This window comes from Adiantum capillus-veneris, chromosome 3, assembly GCF_014529385.1.
Source record: "Adiantum capillus-veneris isolate H3 chromosome 3, ASM1452938v2, whole genome shotgun sequence".
In the NCBI taxonomy this organism is placed as follows: Eukaryota; Viridiplantae; Streptophyta; class Polypodiopsida; order Polypodiales; family Pteridaceae; genus Adiantum; species Adiantum capillus-veneris.
This window is the reverse complement of record NC_140933.1, coordinates 133,138,564-133,154,802: the sequence shown is the minus strand read 5'-3', so window position 1 is coordinate 133,154,802 and position 16,239 is coordinate 133,138,564. Positions and strand designations below refer to the sequence as shown.

The following is a 16,239-nucleotide window of genomic DNA, read 5'->3' as shown; positions in this document are numbered from 1 at the left end:
ATATATATATATATATATATATATATATATATATATATATATATATATATATATATATATATATATATATATAGTGTGTGTGTGTATATACACACACACATATATATATATACATACATATACATATACATATTATATATATATATATATATATATATATATATATATATATATATATATACACACACATACATATACATATACATATAATATATATATATATATATATATATATATATATATATATATATACACACACACATACATATACATATACATATAATATATATATATATATATATATATAGTGTGTGTGTGTGTATATACACACACACATATATATATACATACATATACATATACATATAATATATATATATACACACACACACACACACACACATACACACACACACACCCCAATAGAATTATAGCACTCCTAAGTTTGTTGAACAAGGGTTGGCACCTCATAAAAAATAATGTCTATGAGAAGCTTTCAATCTTGGTATCAAAGAATGCTTTGCAGCATCTATAAGACATCGTGTCATGCATCACTTCTATAAATGCGATAGATTATATGTGTAGAAAGAGAATATTGATAGTGTTCCACTTGGAAGAGAAGATAGCCCTATGAGAATAGAGGCATTTTTTCCTTGGCCGCAGCAACGCGGGTCACATACTAGTCTTGAACTTAATTGTCTAGTATTTATTAGCCTGCTCAAAAGGCCTTGACTCATTGAAATTTTCTTTATATTTTAATTTGTGAAAGAGTCTTTTCATTTAAAGACTTTATAAACGCCCATAATGTGAAGTATTGACTCATTGAAAATTTTCTTTATATTTTAATTTGCAGAAGAGTCTTTTTATTTAAAGACTTTATAAACGCCCATAATGTGAAGTATTGACTCATTGAAATTTTCCTTGATATCTTAATTTATGAAAGAGTCATTTCTTTAAGTTGTTTTATTATTTCTTATGCTTATTAAACATAGTGTTTATTATGAAATCATTAAAATATTATTTTAGTTTAGTTTTTCAATGTCTCTTTTTATTTTATTTTTGAGAATGTCAATGTGAGCCTTTCGTTTTATTGTTTAAATCGCACCCTTCCCACCTGATAGAGAATTTATAATTGTGTATGTGAAATGAACAATACAATTTTATATTAAAACATAAGAAATCAAATGACATGTGATTGTGATTATATACACTCATTCAGACTGACTTCTCATAACTCTCTTCCTCCCTTAAGAGGTCTTTGTGACTCCTCACCTTGTTTTTGGCACCTTTCGATCATAACAAGGCGAAAGTTCAAGTAGGCAGCCAAAACAACTTTTTCAAAAGCCATCAATTAATTAGTTTTGGGGGGGGGGGGGGTATTTGTTTTTTTTAAGTGCTTAAGGGAGCCCATAGCCTAGTGGTTTAGATTGAGTTTCATAGTATGCACGTGATGAGTTCAAATGCTACTCATTAAGATTGGTTTTAAATGGTGATGTGCATGGACATGCTAATTGGAGATGCTAAGGATCTTGGGGAGATTCTATGTAATGAAAAACAAAAGTAGTAGAGCCAGTAGGTCCACACAATATGGCCTACATAATGCTATTGAGAGAAATTTAATAATAAGAGGATTCTTTGTGAGAGGAAAAAATTGGGAAAGTGACACCAACATTTAATTTAATTTTTTTTGGCCCCCTAAAGGCCTTAGTGCACTATGAGTGAAGGTAGTTCAATTTCCTTTGTTTGAAAAATGTCCCCAAGGAGCCTTAGAAGTTTGTGAATGAAAAGACATCATGGTCTTTTAAATGCTATTTTCTAAAGTTATATTCACCTTTTGAATTAAAAAGTGTATTCATAAGAGTTTGATCCCATGATATAATGTATTGATAAAGGGTCTTTTGATTTAAGGATTTCATAAAGATTTATTTTACTAATTTATTTATTATTTTTATGTTTATTAAATTTAGTTTTTTGATAATAAAAACAATATTTTTTTAATGTGATTGTTTTTATTTGCTTCCTTCTCATTTTATTTGGCTTCCAAATGTAGATGTTCAATATGCACCTTTCACAGTATTTAAGTGGAGCCCTTCGTAATATACAAACCATCTGTGTATAATAGATAACATAATTTTATATTAAAACATAATGAAAATTTCATGTGATTGTAGGCACATATTCAAACTTAAACTCCCTCATCACTCCTTAACTTAGCATGTCTTCGTGCCTCTCACCTTGTTTTTGTCATAAAAGAATATTATACTTTTTTGGAAACAAGTGTAACAATGACTTATTCCAAAAGCATAAAAAATAATGACTAAACCAATATTCAATGGTCCTCTTTAAAGCAAGAGTTACACAAATGTCAATACCTCTCACAAAGACCTAAAAGAAATGCTAAAAAATATATTTTTTTGCCATGTGGCACTAATTGCAAGCTTTATTCTATGGTCCACAATTACACCAAAAATCCAACGATTGACTCCTTATGTAGTCCAAAAATCCCTTACAATATGCTTTTAACATAGAAATATGGTTCTACAAAATCTATGAGATAAGTTAAGAAAGCAAGGAGACGATCGTCGCCCTTGATAAACAAACAAAATTTTATGAATGTAATAGGTCTTTCAACACCACTATGACTAACTTGCTTGTTGGAAAAGGTTCTCCTATCAGCCGATGTAGTTATGTTCCATTGTAATTGTTATGGTTACGAACATAGCAAAAATTTATAGTTTTTTAATTATGATAATATAATCAACTCACAATTGTGAGTTTTTTTTAAATAAAAAAAGGCTATACAACACGGCCTACTTCCAACTAAAATGCATCATAGTGATTCATATAGTGGTGTCTGTGTTAGAAAAAAACCGGGGTCCAATGTTTTTTAACGGGCTAAAATTTTAAAACCCCGGTTGGATTTTGAGCTTGCCTTGAAGAAAACCGAAAAATATTCACAAGTTTTAGTGTAATTACCAAAAAAAGCTTCAAATTTGGCTCTAAAAACCGAGAGAATTTCAAGTTTGCCCTTATTTTCATCGATTTTTTTCTAGCCCTAAGTGGTGTGGAAAGTGCACTTTGCAAATGCAACAAGATCCTCAGTTGACACGCACGTAAGCAATGACAAGCTAGCAAGTTAGAATACAATGTGGGCCATGACAACAAATAGCAAGTTAGCACCCACAACTTAATAACAATAATAATTTACAAACCCTACCATTATATTAGAAGACTACTATATTTTTTTCAGAAAGTTGGGTCGAGTACACTAGGAGGTTAAAAACCGAATGACTAATGTTGATTGATCACTAATCCTATATTGGACATTCCAACTACTAAACGGCCAACATTTTGACACGTAGCACAAGTCGTGTCTTTCTACTATTGGTTCATTGAAACTGTAGTCTTCAAAGTGTTAATGGCGCCTTCTTTAATCCTCTTTTGCGTGCACATGATAGCATTAAAAACTTGCCGTGGTGGATTTAAAGACCTTGCTTGATTGTTTAAAACAAACTCACACATTATTTATTACTTCTTGTCTATGAGTTGAAGGTGTCTTTTTTTTAAGTCTCTAAAGAAGCGTTGTAGTTTGCATACTTTGCATGCAAAGTTGACAACGCTCTCATAAAAGGAAAAGGGCAACATCTATCAACAACTATCAATTGTATGTAACCTACGGATCGCGATCCGTCACCTCTCCTACCAACTCGGTGGTGTTTATTTTCCCACGGATCGCAATCAATAATTCGGTCATAAAGATCTGAAGTGAAAACTTGTCCATGGATCACGATCCTAGTGCAAGTCAAAGATTTTTAAATAATTTAAAAAAGTTTATTTTTTTAAAATTCTCTTTGGAGCTTCGGCTCAGGGTTGGGTCACACCATCGCCTTCGCTTGAGACATGGCCATGGAAAACACGCATAAGCCATCATACGTTGAGGCGGTGGTGGGGGGCCAAGGAGAGGCGAACGACCCCTCTCTTGGTGGGGCAGACAAGGGCCCAAAATTAGTCATAGCCCAACACAACAGGGGCAGCCAGGGCAGCATGTCGAGGCTAAACAAGGAGGAATTAAAATGAAGGCAATTGACAACTTCGGCTTTGGCATGCACCTTGCCCATGAAATCGAATACCGATGTAGATTTAGCAAGCTCGATGAGTTGTCTCTTGATTAGAGTAGGAGGGACTGCCACGGTGAGAGCATTCTCTACTTCGACTCTTGGTGGGAGCGTTCTTTTAAGAACTTGAAAGGCCCTATCTCCCTTGGCAACATCCAAAGGTTTGGGGGTGCCTTAGCTTTCTCCAACGTTCTTTTATTCAAAGACACTGCACTAATAATCTTAGCCAATTCTTTCTCATTTTGTATCTTACTAGTATGTGACCCGCGCGTTGCTGCGGCTAAAACAAATGGCATCTAGTCATAAAATGCCATCTTTGACGTGAAAAATGTTTGAAATGCTTTCTTTCTACATATAAGGCACATATATTTTATCAGTGTATTTAAGCGACATTGGCACCTTAAAGCTTGATAGCAATGGAAGCAAACATAGATCGTTGAATTGCTTATCTTTGCAAAAGTTTTATGCATTATATTGAACTTAAGGGTGTGTTGCAGAATTGAGAGTATGACCCGATGTACTCTCTCTCTCTCTCTCTCTCTCTCTCTCTCTCTCTCTCTCTCTCTCTCTCTCTCTCTCTCTCTATATATATATATATATATATATATATATATATATATATATATATATATATGTGTGTGTGTGTGTGTGTGTGTGTGTGTGTGTGTGTGTGTGTGTGTGTGTGTGTGCACCCACCAAACCCAAATTAAAAAAGCAAATATTTTTCTGAAAGAGAAGACTGTATTCAACCAGTTAGATACTTTAGCCTATTCCCTTACCTGCAATACATACCCTAGCAACCATTTGGTTTAGCTTCCATTCCCTCGGGTGTGACCATAAGCATGTACTCTCTCTCTCTCTCTCTCTCTCTCTCTCTCTCTCTCTCTCTCTCTCTCTCTCTCTCTCTCTCTCTGGCTGGCACTCTCCACTAAATGAATAGGTGGACCAATTTTCCCCACACATAACCACACTAGGTAGAGTTCCCTCATTTCATAGAGCCATCAAAGTGATCTTAAATAGTGTTGGGAAAATGCAGCTATGTGTGTAGCGGCCAACTTGAGCAGCTTTTGCATACCGTGGCTACACGTGCAAGGAGCAGGTTGAGCTTGATGCAGTGTTTGTTGTGTAGAACCCACTTCCCCAATGCATGTTGAACTATTTTGAATCATCCGCTTCTCCAATGTGTTGCTCTATTCGGAATCATTTGCTTCCTTGCAAGACAATATGTTTGTGCCATTTTTGTCAATATTAGCAAGGTGTATGTCAAGAATGACAATATTGTGTACTTTGGATGTAATTCCTCTATAGGAAACTGAGACGTCATAGTTTCTTTTGGCATGTACATACATTTGAAGACACCCTATTTTTGGACGGGTTGAAGTAGTTTCTACAATTTTTGATAGGCCAAAAGATTCATGGTGGCATTTCACCAAAGTTGTTGAGGGGACTCCTGCAAAACCAATGAGCTTTTACCTACATGTTTTATCATCATCCTTATGATCCAAAAGAAAAGCTACCACTCCACACAAAGCACCCTCATCTCCATTCTTAGAAACAGGCGGACCCGTAGGGTTACTTACAACCATAGGTTTCTTATCCTGCTGGATTGAAAAACCCAATAATGGAAGACTCAAATTCATCTTGCATAAAGTATACACCTCGAGACCCATCACAAGCTAAAACAGGAGCATGTCCCTCTTCTAGAATAGTTTTGACACGATCCAAGAGATCTACACCACTTACGATATGCTACATTTTGAGAAGCTTTCAACATTACCACTTTTTGTCAGGTAACAATTGTCAAATTTTTCTTCTACTTTGCTCGATGGAAGCCTCCTCATTTTGCCATGCAGCATTAATTTGTTTGCCCCTCACCTTGTGAGAAACTTCTAGTAACTCTTATGTCAGCCCCAATAGCATGCATTATTGTTTTCACAATATTGCTTAAAAATAAGTGCACTATAGCATCATCCCCCACTAAAAATTACTCAATTAACATGTCATCCTTTGAGATTATGACCTTGCAGTGCGAGTTGTAGCTTGTGAGTTGCAAATCTAGCTTTTTTTGTTAAAAGCCTTTATTTCAAGTCTTCATTCTATCAGTTCTTAAAGCATGCTCCTTGCCACTAATTGTTTTAATTGTCACTACCTATTATTCTAAAACTTTCACAACCAAATGCACACACTTTCCATTTGTGAGACCAGAATCCTTCACTAAAGCATCTTGACAGGAAAGCTCAGAGCCTCCATATGTCAATCTCTAGTGCTTTACATAAAAACCTTGCACGCTTCAATCCATATTTGTTTATAAGCAAACCGTCATCACTTTGAGAGTCTAGGAATAATATGATGCGATTAATAATAGTTTACTAAGACATTATCATTGTGCTCCGAAGATGACTCTCATCAATCCCAAGGGATAAGCAAAGACCAATAGCGATGGTTATGCTTTGTTGCAAATGGCTCTCTCTCTCTCTCTCTCTCTCAAGACAAAATACCTTCTTTTGGAAGTTTTAATAACTCTAGAGGCATGTCCACACAACATTGAAGTTGCATACGATAAATATGCCAAAAAAGGGGCTATATAACATACCTTGCCAGGCGACGGGCAAGCACAAACAATTCATTATTATCAGTTCCCTAAAAATCAAAGACAAATATATACATCTATTGAGGCACACTTTATATGTCAAAAGATCACCACACAACATCACTTGTTGTCCTTATTAACCTTCCCACAGAGTGTCCCCTTTGACAATCGCAAATGTCTTAAGACCGATTCCGCATTTGAGCCCATACCTTCGAGAGTTCACTCATTGAATTCCTGTAGACATTCCACAAACCTTGCATTTGCAAATCTAGTGGCACCCACCTGTGCAAGAACCCTAGGAGCTAGAGACCTGGATCCTCCACCCAACCGCCCATACTTATAGGCTCTTAGCCCTAGGATCCCCTGTCCACACTGCTAGCTAGCCCGTGGCCGGGGTCCGTGACCCCCCTTTAGGGTAGGGCCCTGCCCGTAGGACCCGTGTCCTGACATTACTCCCCCCTTTGGAAGAGTTTTCGTCCTCGAAAACACAAGTGGTGATATCTTCATAAGAACACTAATGTTTTCCATCGTGGCATCCCTCATGGATCCAACGGTTTGTTGAATCGAAACCCGGTTCATTGGGAAGTTCAATGAAATCAAGAATAACATCTGGATTTTCCACATTGTTGTCCCTGTACAACCGTCTTGGTTAACCGACCCATAACCAACATAATGTGAAGACTCCATTTAAAACTCACTTGAGTATGTTAAACTAGTTATCCTAACTAAGAGGTGTCTAAATTCATACCCAGGTTTCAGTCTTTCTGAAGGTACTTGAATGTGCAATATAACCTCGGCTCATCTTTCCATGAAAGTACTATGCTGACATACTCATCAGCAGTAACCAAGTCCTTGACTTGCTATGGTTTCTTGCCAGTAGCCAACCCCATCAAAACTGATGATTAAGGTTGATAACTTGAGAATAACAAGCAGAGACTAAAACTAGCCGTAACATGCCTTTCATCATATGAAGCAAACTCCAAACCAGAAAGGTAACCGATCCATTTGTTTCGCTTCTTGCTAATGTATGCACTTATCATATCCTTTAGCATGGTTTACTAACGTATGCACTTTGCATATCCTTTAGCATGGTTTACTAACGTATGCACTTTGCATATCCTTTAGCACTAAATAGAATGCTTGTAAGCTGCCCATCCTACGCAGGATGAATAAGAGCAGTAAGGGTGAGGTACTTCCCCCAACCACTTATAGACAGTCTTCCACGACTGACGATAAACCATGACTCAAACATTGAGTAGCCAGCCATATACTCGATATGGAATGGAGACAACCAACTAGGTTGAAAGCAGATTGGAGTTTCAAGCATCCAATCACAAACACCCATACTTAGCCATCACCTTGTATGGCAGGCTGTAAACTCATACTAAATCTGCAAGATAAAGTCCATGAATTTGCATGCCGCTCCGAATAAATTTGTGTTAAACACTAGGGCCCATAACACCTAGTGTGCATGCATTTAACACAAACATATCCGAACCGCAATTCCATGACGAGACTTTCCACTATACTTACGTGAAAATCTTGCAACAAAAGTTGGACCATAATAGAATGTAACAACCCGGTCACACATAGGAACCAACCATGAGACCCTCTCATGAACGTAGCATACTTTGCAGCAAAAGTTGGACCATAATAGAATGTGACAACCCGGTCACACCTAGGTACCAACCATGAGACATTCTCATGAACGTAGCAAACTTTTCTATATGTAGAAACAACCCTCCGTTAAGGTGGTTTCAAAGCACTTGTAATCACAACAAGTCTGTACTTAGTACCCGACAATTTTTGGCCACTGAAATTGTACCGGATATTGTGTGCTTCGAATGGTCTAATGAACGGATGCGACCAGCACCTAGGGACTTCGTCGCGACACATCATTAAGAATTGGGCGCCAGTGTCAGTCCCAGAGACTCATATTCTCCACATGTGGAATATGTCTCAAGTAAGGATGTCAGGAAAAGTGACATCCATCAAGTACAAGCTGTACTTGTGTGTGGAGGTAATTGATAACACTCTGCAACAAGAGTGAGAGGGACCCTCATTATCATGCTCCACACTGGCTAAACCGAACTCCTTGAGTTCCTAGACCATGTTGTATCCCATGTGACAACATGTGCCAAATCGAACCCTACAAGTAGGTTCGTAACATCATAAGGCAGAAAGGTAGATTGAACACTTGGTCCAAAATACTTTGTGCCGACATGCCCTTGGCATGGCTCTGTAACATTCAAGCGTGCTGATACGTCTTGAAAAAAAAACAAGCAAAGCATACAAAAAATGGAATAACACCAAATCAATAGATGCGTACCTGTAGATTTGAACGTAATGTTCACTTACTCGTATGCAAATGGGGAGGAGCACGTCTCCAACCTGAAAAAACAAACAGCAGTGCACTAGGAACCATGGGTGTTGCCCTCGCAATCCAACCCCTTTGGTTAAAATCTACATAGTCAAACCCTTTGGTAAGACCCTTTGTAGAAACTGATGAACTAGCAGGTAATAGTAACCAACAGAGTTAACCGTGTATGTAATGACTGAAATCAACTTGAAAGTTGAAGTTGTTTGCTACCGCATGGTAGATTGCAGAATTCTTTCCATGAAATTCTAATTGGGAGAGATCAAACTATGATCCTCAATGCCGAAGTTGTGATGTAGCACTCACATGTCGGGTCTTACCCCAAAACAGTCTGTCCATAGACACTTCGTAGTGCTATAGAGAGAGCAGGAGACCCACACAAGTGAACTACCAATCTCTTATGGATAGCCATGCTGTCACAAATGATTGTTGTGTCTATACTCCGTGGTAGAGAGCAGCTGATGTGAGTTTAAGATTATCAAAAACTCAACTTGAGTGTCGCACTGAAAACATGTAGTGCAAAAATGACACCCTAAACATCTGTAATGACAAGACTCTTGCTTGTCCATTAACGTCGATGTATACTCCCCTGGGTAGAGTTGTTCAATCTTAAGAACAATCACCCAAAGAATGCCAATAGTTGGGTCTTACCCTTGGCCTCACAATGGCTCTTAGCCTGTGTGGTGCATAGCCCTTATGCAAATTAGTGTTCAATGGATGAACCGATGAAGACTAATTTGAGTAGCATCTTAGCCACGAGCTAGCTGAGAGTTAGAGCACCTTGGCTCAAGCTGACTCACGAGCAAAACATGTATCAAAAGCTTCTTAGAAGATTTTGATTATTCCCTCAAAGAGAGGGAGAGCGAGAAGAAGAGATGCTGGGCTGAGGAACTTTCCTTAATTTTTTAGAGTGTGTACCCAAGCTGTGTGCTCTGACGCATCTTATGCCTGACTTGCAGCTTATCGTATAAGCATTCCACAGTTATCCGGTATGACTCTCTCATCAAGAGAGGTAACAGAAAAACACAAAACTAATTCCGACCCACCTACCTTGCAGGGGTCGTGATTGTATGAGGACGACTTAGCATTGGCACTTTGCCCGTGAAATAAGTCCTAGATTTAGGTTCCTTGTAGTGTTGGTGTGTGTTGATAGCAACCAACAAGAAGAGTAAACAATCCATCCTTAGTCTGTCCTTGACAGAGTTGCGAGTGTGATAGCAGAAGCATAATGCAGGAAATGGTAGAATTAAATCCACCTCACTAGCATGGCTTGCATGCGAAATTGTAAGCCCTTGTGGAGAGTGATGGCCTCAAACGTGAGAACCAAAACCATAAGTGCCTTGCACAGTTTAGACTGGTAGGGATTCTATGAGTTGATATTCCCTATTTTGTCAGTTCCCCAAAGTCGTGCTTCGTCTAAAATGGCCAAAGCACGTTGTGGTGCACAATGACAGTAATTGCCAAGTAAAGTATACACAGGGAAAAACAAGAAAAACTTAAACTTGGCTAACCTGGTCATTGTTGCTACAACCAGTTGTCATGAAATTGGGAAGGAAAAACTCATTCCAAAATGGCTTATAGCCATATCTGTAAAGACGTCGTCGTATATTCTATACACCCGTCTGGTACATAAGGAAATAACCTGCAATATGAAATAACCTGCAAACACATTTCCTATTCCTTCCCAAGTTTGGATGCTTAAAATATATGCCAAACGGGAGAAGCCACAATGCGAGATCCCTGTACAAAATCTGTTAGTTTTAATAGCCCAAACACCCGCTAGCAGCTGGTGAAAATAGTGACAAGGAGTCGTCCATGCCGAGCAACTAGATGTGCTAATTTTCTTGAGAGTCCAAAACACTACCAATTGTCTATGGAGTGGCATCAAATTGAACCACTGAGAAATCGTGCTCATTAAGTACACCTGCCAAACAACTTTGAACCATTGAGCAGTAAGAATTATCGGCCGTGCCGATCCCTGTAAGTATCAGTTCCTTTTGCATGGCTTGAATATTGTGTAGTCAAGCCCTGCTCGATGTTGATCTCTCAACCAAACAGCGGCTCTTTGCAAACAAAGCAGTGGAAAAAAAGTTGACTGCGTACGGAACTTGTCACAAGCTGTGCTTGTGCCTGCATGCAAGAGCTACATAGCATGTTTGAAAGCATAATCAAACCAAAACAAAAGTTATTGCATACCTTGGCGATGATTTATGTGGACTTCTCGAGTCGTGCTTGAGGACTTGTTGTAGCCCTAACCATGGTCCTTACCATGGTAGGGTTTATCTTTGTGAATTGCCGCCTCAAGCAACGTGTCTTGAATCAACCAATAACCATCATCCATGTTGTACTCTCCTTGTCGGAATTGCTCCATGCTGGAAGACATGGCCTTGCCATTGCATGATATAGCTTAGTTACCTTGAACATTGGCACATGTACTTAATACCACGGGTAGCATCCAAAGAGGTGTAAGCATCCTTAACACTTGTGAAGTCCCGTCGGTTTGATAAAGCGAGGTGTAAGCCCTTTGAACGCCTTTGCCTTAATCTCTGCAAAACGACAGGTTTTCTTATTTGCTAAAATCCCGAACAACTGAGGACTCGTCGAGATACCATGGTCCTGTCGAGATGCCACTGCTACGAGGGGGGGGGGGGGGGGGGGGCATGGGTTGCCTCCCTTAGTAAATTTTAATTGCCCAAGGCCAAAGGCCTTAGGGCTTTTGTGTGTGAAATCGAAAACTCAACATTGGCTGGCTATGGTGTCGCAAACGGGTCGCCGCCTGTAAGCCGTGAGAGGGAGGCGGTTCCATGGCTCGGCAGGAATTGGTGCAGTGACGAGTTGTCACCGGCATGACTCTGCGACCCCAACAAGGGAGAGATGAAGCGATTCTGTGAGGGTCAACCTCCCCTCCTTATTCGCTACAGCCAGCCCTGCACACGCCGGGTCTTCCTTGGCCGCCTTCCTCGCCTGTTAAGGGCTCCTGCCCATGGCTTCTTGAGCCCGCCATGGAAGTCCCCATATAAGGGGTCCCTCCTCCGGTTCTCCCCTCGGCTGCCCCTTCATGCACGCCCTCATGCCCACGTTGCGGCTCCCCTTCTTTCCCGACGTGCAAGGGTTGTGCTCCCCGGTTCTCCATGAACGCCCGATAGAGAGAGAGAGAGAGAGAGAGAGAGAGAGAGAGAGAGAGAGAGAGAGAGAGAGAGAGAGAGAGAGAGAGAGAGAAGAGAGAGACACCATGCATCCCTCCTCCATAGCTCCTTGCTTCGCCCTTCTCTCCACCTTGCTCTGATACCTGTGTAAGAACCCTAGGAGCTAGAGACCTGGATCCTCCACCCAACCGCCCATACTTATAGGCTCTTAGCCCTAGGATCCCCTGTCCACACTGCTAGCTGGCCCGTGACCGGGGTCCGTGACCCCCCTTTAGGGTAGGGCCCTGCCCGTAGGACCCGTGTCCTGACAACCTGGGCAACCTTAGGAGCAGCCTCGCGGTCCTTGGACATCACCTTTTGGAGCAATCTCCTTGCTTTGCTTGCATAGTTCGATGACGTTATTGGCAGTTCCTTGAAGGCAGTTTCATGAGCAACAAATCCAAGAATATTATTAGTGTATGGAGCACTTCATTCTGGTATGTAAGGCTCATTTTTATCTCTCCTTCAGGCCATGGCAAGAAGGAGTTGCAACAGACGTAATAGGTAATTCTCTCTCTCTCTCTCTCTCTCTCTCTCTCTCTCTCTCTCTCTCTCTCTCTATATATATATATATATATATATATATATATATATATATATATATATATATATATATAGGGCTAATTAAGATTAAGGTGCCTGAAGCCTCTTTTGGTATGCCTTCTTCACACGTGGCCACTCCAATACAATCTCCTTCCACTATCAAATGGGGGCACCTAGCAGCTTCCCAGATCTTGAACTCCCCCAAGGCCTCATAAGGCAGAGGAAGGGGGCCAAGGCAATGTCCACATATCATATTCTCTACCCTCCAAAACATCGACCTCTAGCAAACACATCGTGGAGGGCTCCATCCAATGTCTCGAGTGCCTCGACGAATTCCTTCCAGCCTTGCCCTATCTTCTCTCCTTGGAAGCTTTGAACAATCCGCGCTCCGTCGTTGTAGAGCTTCTTGTCAACAAAGTCTGCCCAGGAGTAGGGGCCACCGCACTGTGGTATTTATTGACGAAAAGAAGGGATACATGACCGGGAGAGGGTCAAACTTCTTCAATGTATTGCAAAACGACCAAAGACTCGCAAACAGGGTTGCCATTGTGGATGAGCATAGGGATCTTCTTGTGGATGGGGTTAACCTAAAGCAAGAACTCACTCTTCTTTTGAAGGTCTTCCTCTATGTACTCTTATTTTACCCCCTTTTCATAATTAAGGGCAATGAGGACCGGCAGGCCAAACATGGTGCACCATCGGTGGAGAACCTTGAGTGTCAGTGTGGCCATGGCGAATTACAACACTGCACCAGAAATTGAGAAGCCAAGGAGTATGTTTTGAGGTCTCTCTCTCTCTCTCTCTCTCTCTCTCTCTCTCTCTCTCTCTCTCTCTCTCTCTCTCTAGTTTCCTACGATGTTAAAACAATTTTCTTCTTCCTCTCTCTCTGGCGCATGCAACGAAGTCAAGCTGCAATATTTTGTGGATGGGCCAAGAGCCCTGGAGAATTTGTAAGCTAATCTCTCAGTGTTCGGGAAAAATGTGTCTCAACTTAGTAGCGTGCCGTTTCCAATTTCAAGGGGAAAAGGAGAAATTCTGCCCCAAAATAGAGAAAAATAGTGGTAAAACCTGGAAAATGCCCCTAATTTTCTAAAATTTCCTCTTGGCAAACTCAAGGAAAGGAATTTTGTATGTTTGGAAAAGTGATTTTTTTTTAACATTGTCTCTCTCTCTCTCCAATTTCACATACACGCATGAATATGGACAACAGTGCACGTCCTGCAGTTGATCTCTTCCAAGCTTCCATCAATTCCACTCATATTGTCGAGGGCTTTGAGCTCACCGAGTTGCCGGCAGTTCTTTCAAGTTGCAGCATTCGCACTGCACGTGCATGCGCACACACACACTGCAGGTACAAAATTACGAATATCAAGCTCGCTAGCAACTCTTACAGCATTGTGTGCACACACACACACACACACAGAGGTGACTGTCCACACACGGTCTGCAAGTACATCGTACGAAATCATATCGTGCTGCTGCATCATCATATCTCTCTCTCTCTCTCTCTCTCTCTCTCTCTCTCTCTCTCTCTCTCACACACACACACACACACACACACACTGTCACAGTGTCACACACACTAAGTGAACATGGATGATGGACATCAGTTGCAGCCTACAGGACAGTACTAAATATTATGATCACATGCAGCAGAAGAAGGAGAATCAAGCACGTGGATGCCTTCTTTGAGCTCAAAAAATTTAAGCTGCATTATATTTAGTATAGAAGTATAGGTTATCCTTTTAAAAGTCAATAATATGTACCAGGTTATGACACCTCACATCTCCCTTTAACTCATCTCATTGATCTCCCCCTTTTTTCCCCCATATAACCCTACAACTCATAGATGTTATTCCCATGCTATGTACTTGAACAACACCACTCAAAGTTATGACCTTTGCACATCCATAACCTATACTCATATTCACATCATAGAATAGCCCCACTACTGTGCCCCAAATTCTTTCAATGTGACATGACTTGCCCATACCTTGAGAAGTGCACAATCAAAATATAATGGTGATTCTAAAATATTGGAATTTGGTATGAGTGTCTGTGCAAGTGCCTAGAGAGCCAAGTTCAATTCCTAGTGGAGAGAAAAATGATGAAGACATTTTGAAAATGCATAGGGTAAAGGAGCCATAGGGTAATGGAGCTATATTGCAGACAATGAAATTGTTACACCTCCAACGCGAGCTCTAATTAAGCATTTTGGATGAAGGGCTCAAATAATGCGCCATGAGTGCATGCATCTATAGCAAAAAGTTGTAGCGCAATTGGTACACGCTAGCTCTGTCACGAGCATAAATGCACGAGCATAAATGCAATTTCTAGTGTAACAAAAAAAGGGGTGATTGTTGTATCCATCAAGGGGGAGAAATTACAACCAGCAAGGCTTGAAGATGAGAATTGACAGGCAACAATTCATCTAGGTTGAGATAACCAAGGAAACTTTGGCTTGGTGTTGTCATTAAATTCGCACTTAGAAGCCAAATACTTTGGGGCTAGAATGGGTCCTCAAGAGGGGACCTTTATTTTATTGGGATATTTACCCTAATTCCATTCAATTGAAACCCACTCACTACTTGTAGATGTCCGCGAGAGAGAGAGAGAGAGAGAGAGAGAGAGAGAGAGAGAGAGAGAGAGAGAGAGAGAGAGAGAGAGAGAGAGAGAGAGAGAAGAAGAAGAAGAGAATTTTAACGTCGCAGGAAACTATCCGAAGAGACCTTAAAGATCTATCCGATTGGGGCTAGAACGGGTCCTCAAGAGGGGGACGTTCTTTTATTGGGATAATTACTCTAATTCCATTCAATTGACACCCACACACTACTTGTAGATGTCCGAGAGAGAGAGAGAAAGAAGAAGAAGAGAATTTTAACGTCGCAGGAAACTATCCGAAGAGACCTTAAAGATCTATCCAATTGGGGCTAGAACGGGTCCTCAAGAGGGGGCCGTTCTTTTATTGGGATATTTACCCTAATTCCATTCAATTGACACCCCTGCACTACTTGTAGTGTCCGAGAGAGAGAGAGAGAGAGAGAGAGAGAGAGAGAGAGAGAGAAAGAAGAAGAAGAGAGATTTAACGCTGCAAGAAACTATCCCAAGAGACCTTAAAGATCTATCTGACAGGACTCAAGACCTGCTATTCAAGAGGAAAATGGTAAAGAGAGAGAAAGAATTTGCGACTTTTCCTTGTTAATTATAAGTGGGTGGCTAGAGAGATGCAGCCATCCATCTAAAAGTGCAAGCCGAGGAGGGCCCAAATTTGGGTGGCAGTCCTTTTTCCTACACAATATATTCACTCCACTCTTATTGTTATTTACAGATGGAGCCGCTCGAACAGCAAAAATTAACGTCGACAATGATGATGATGAGCAAGAGGATCTCGTCTTTCATTGGTTGCCGTTTTTTTTTTTGCAACGTGTT

General features: G+C 40.4%; 2 pseudogenes; both read right to left on the bottom strand.

Moving 5' to 3' along the window:
• Positions 1-5,305: 5,305 nt before the first annotated feature.
• LOC147461744 (phosphatidylinositol 4-kinase gamma 3-like) lies at positions 5,306-6,912 on the bottom strand (annotated as a pseudogene).
• Positions 6,913-12,897: 5,985 nt separating this feature from the next.
• On the bottom strand, positions 12,898-13,541 carry LOC147461743 (glutathione S-transferase U25 pseudogene; annotated as a pseudogene).
• Between the last annotated feature and the right edge of the window lie 2,698 nt (positions 13,542-16,239).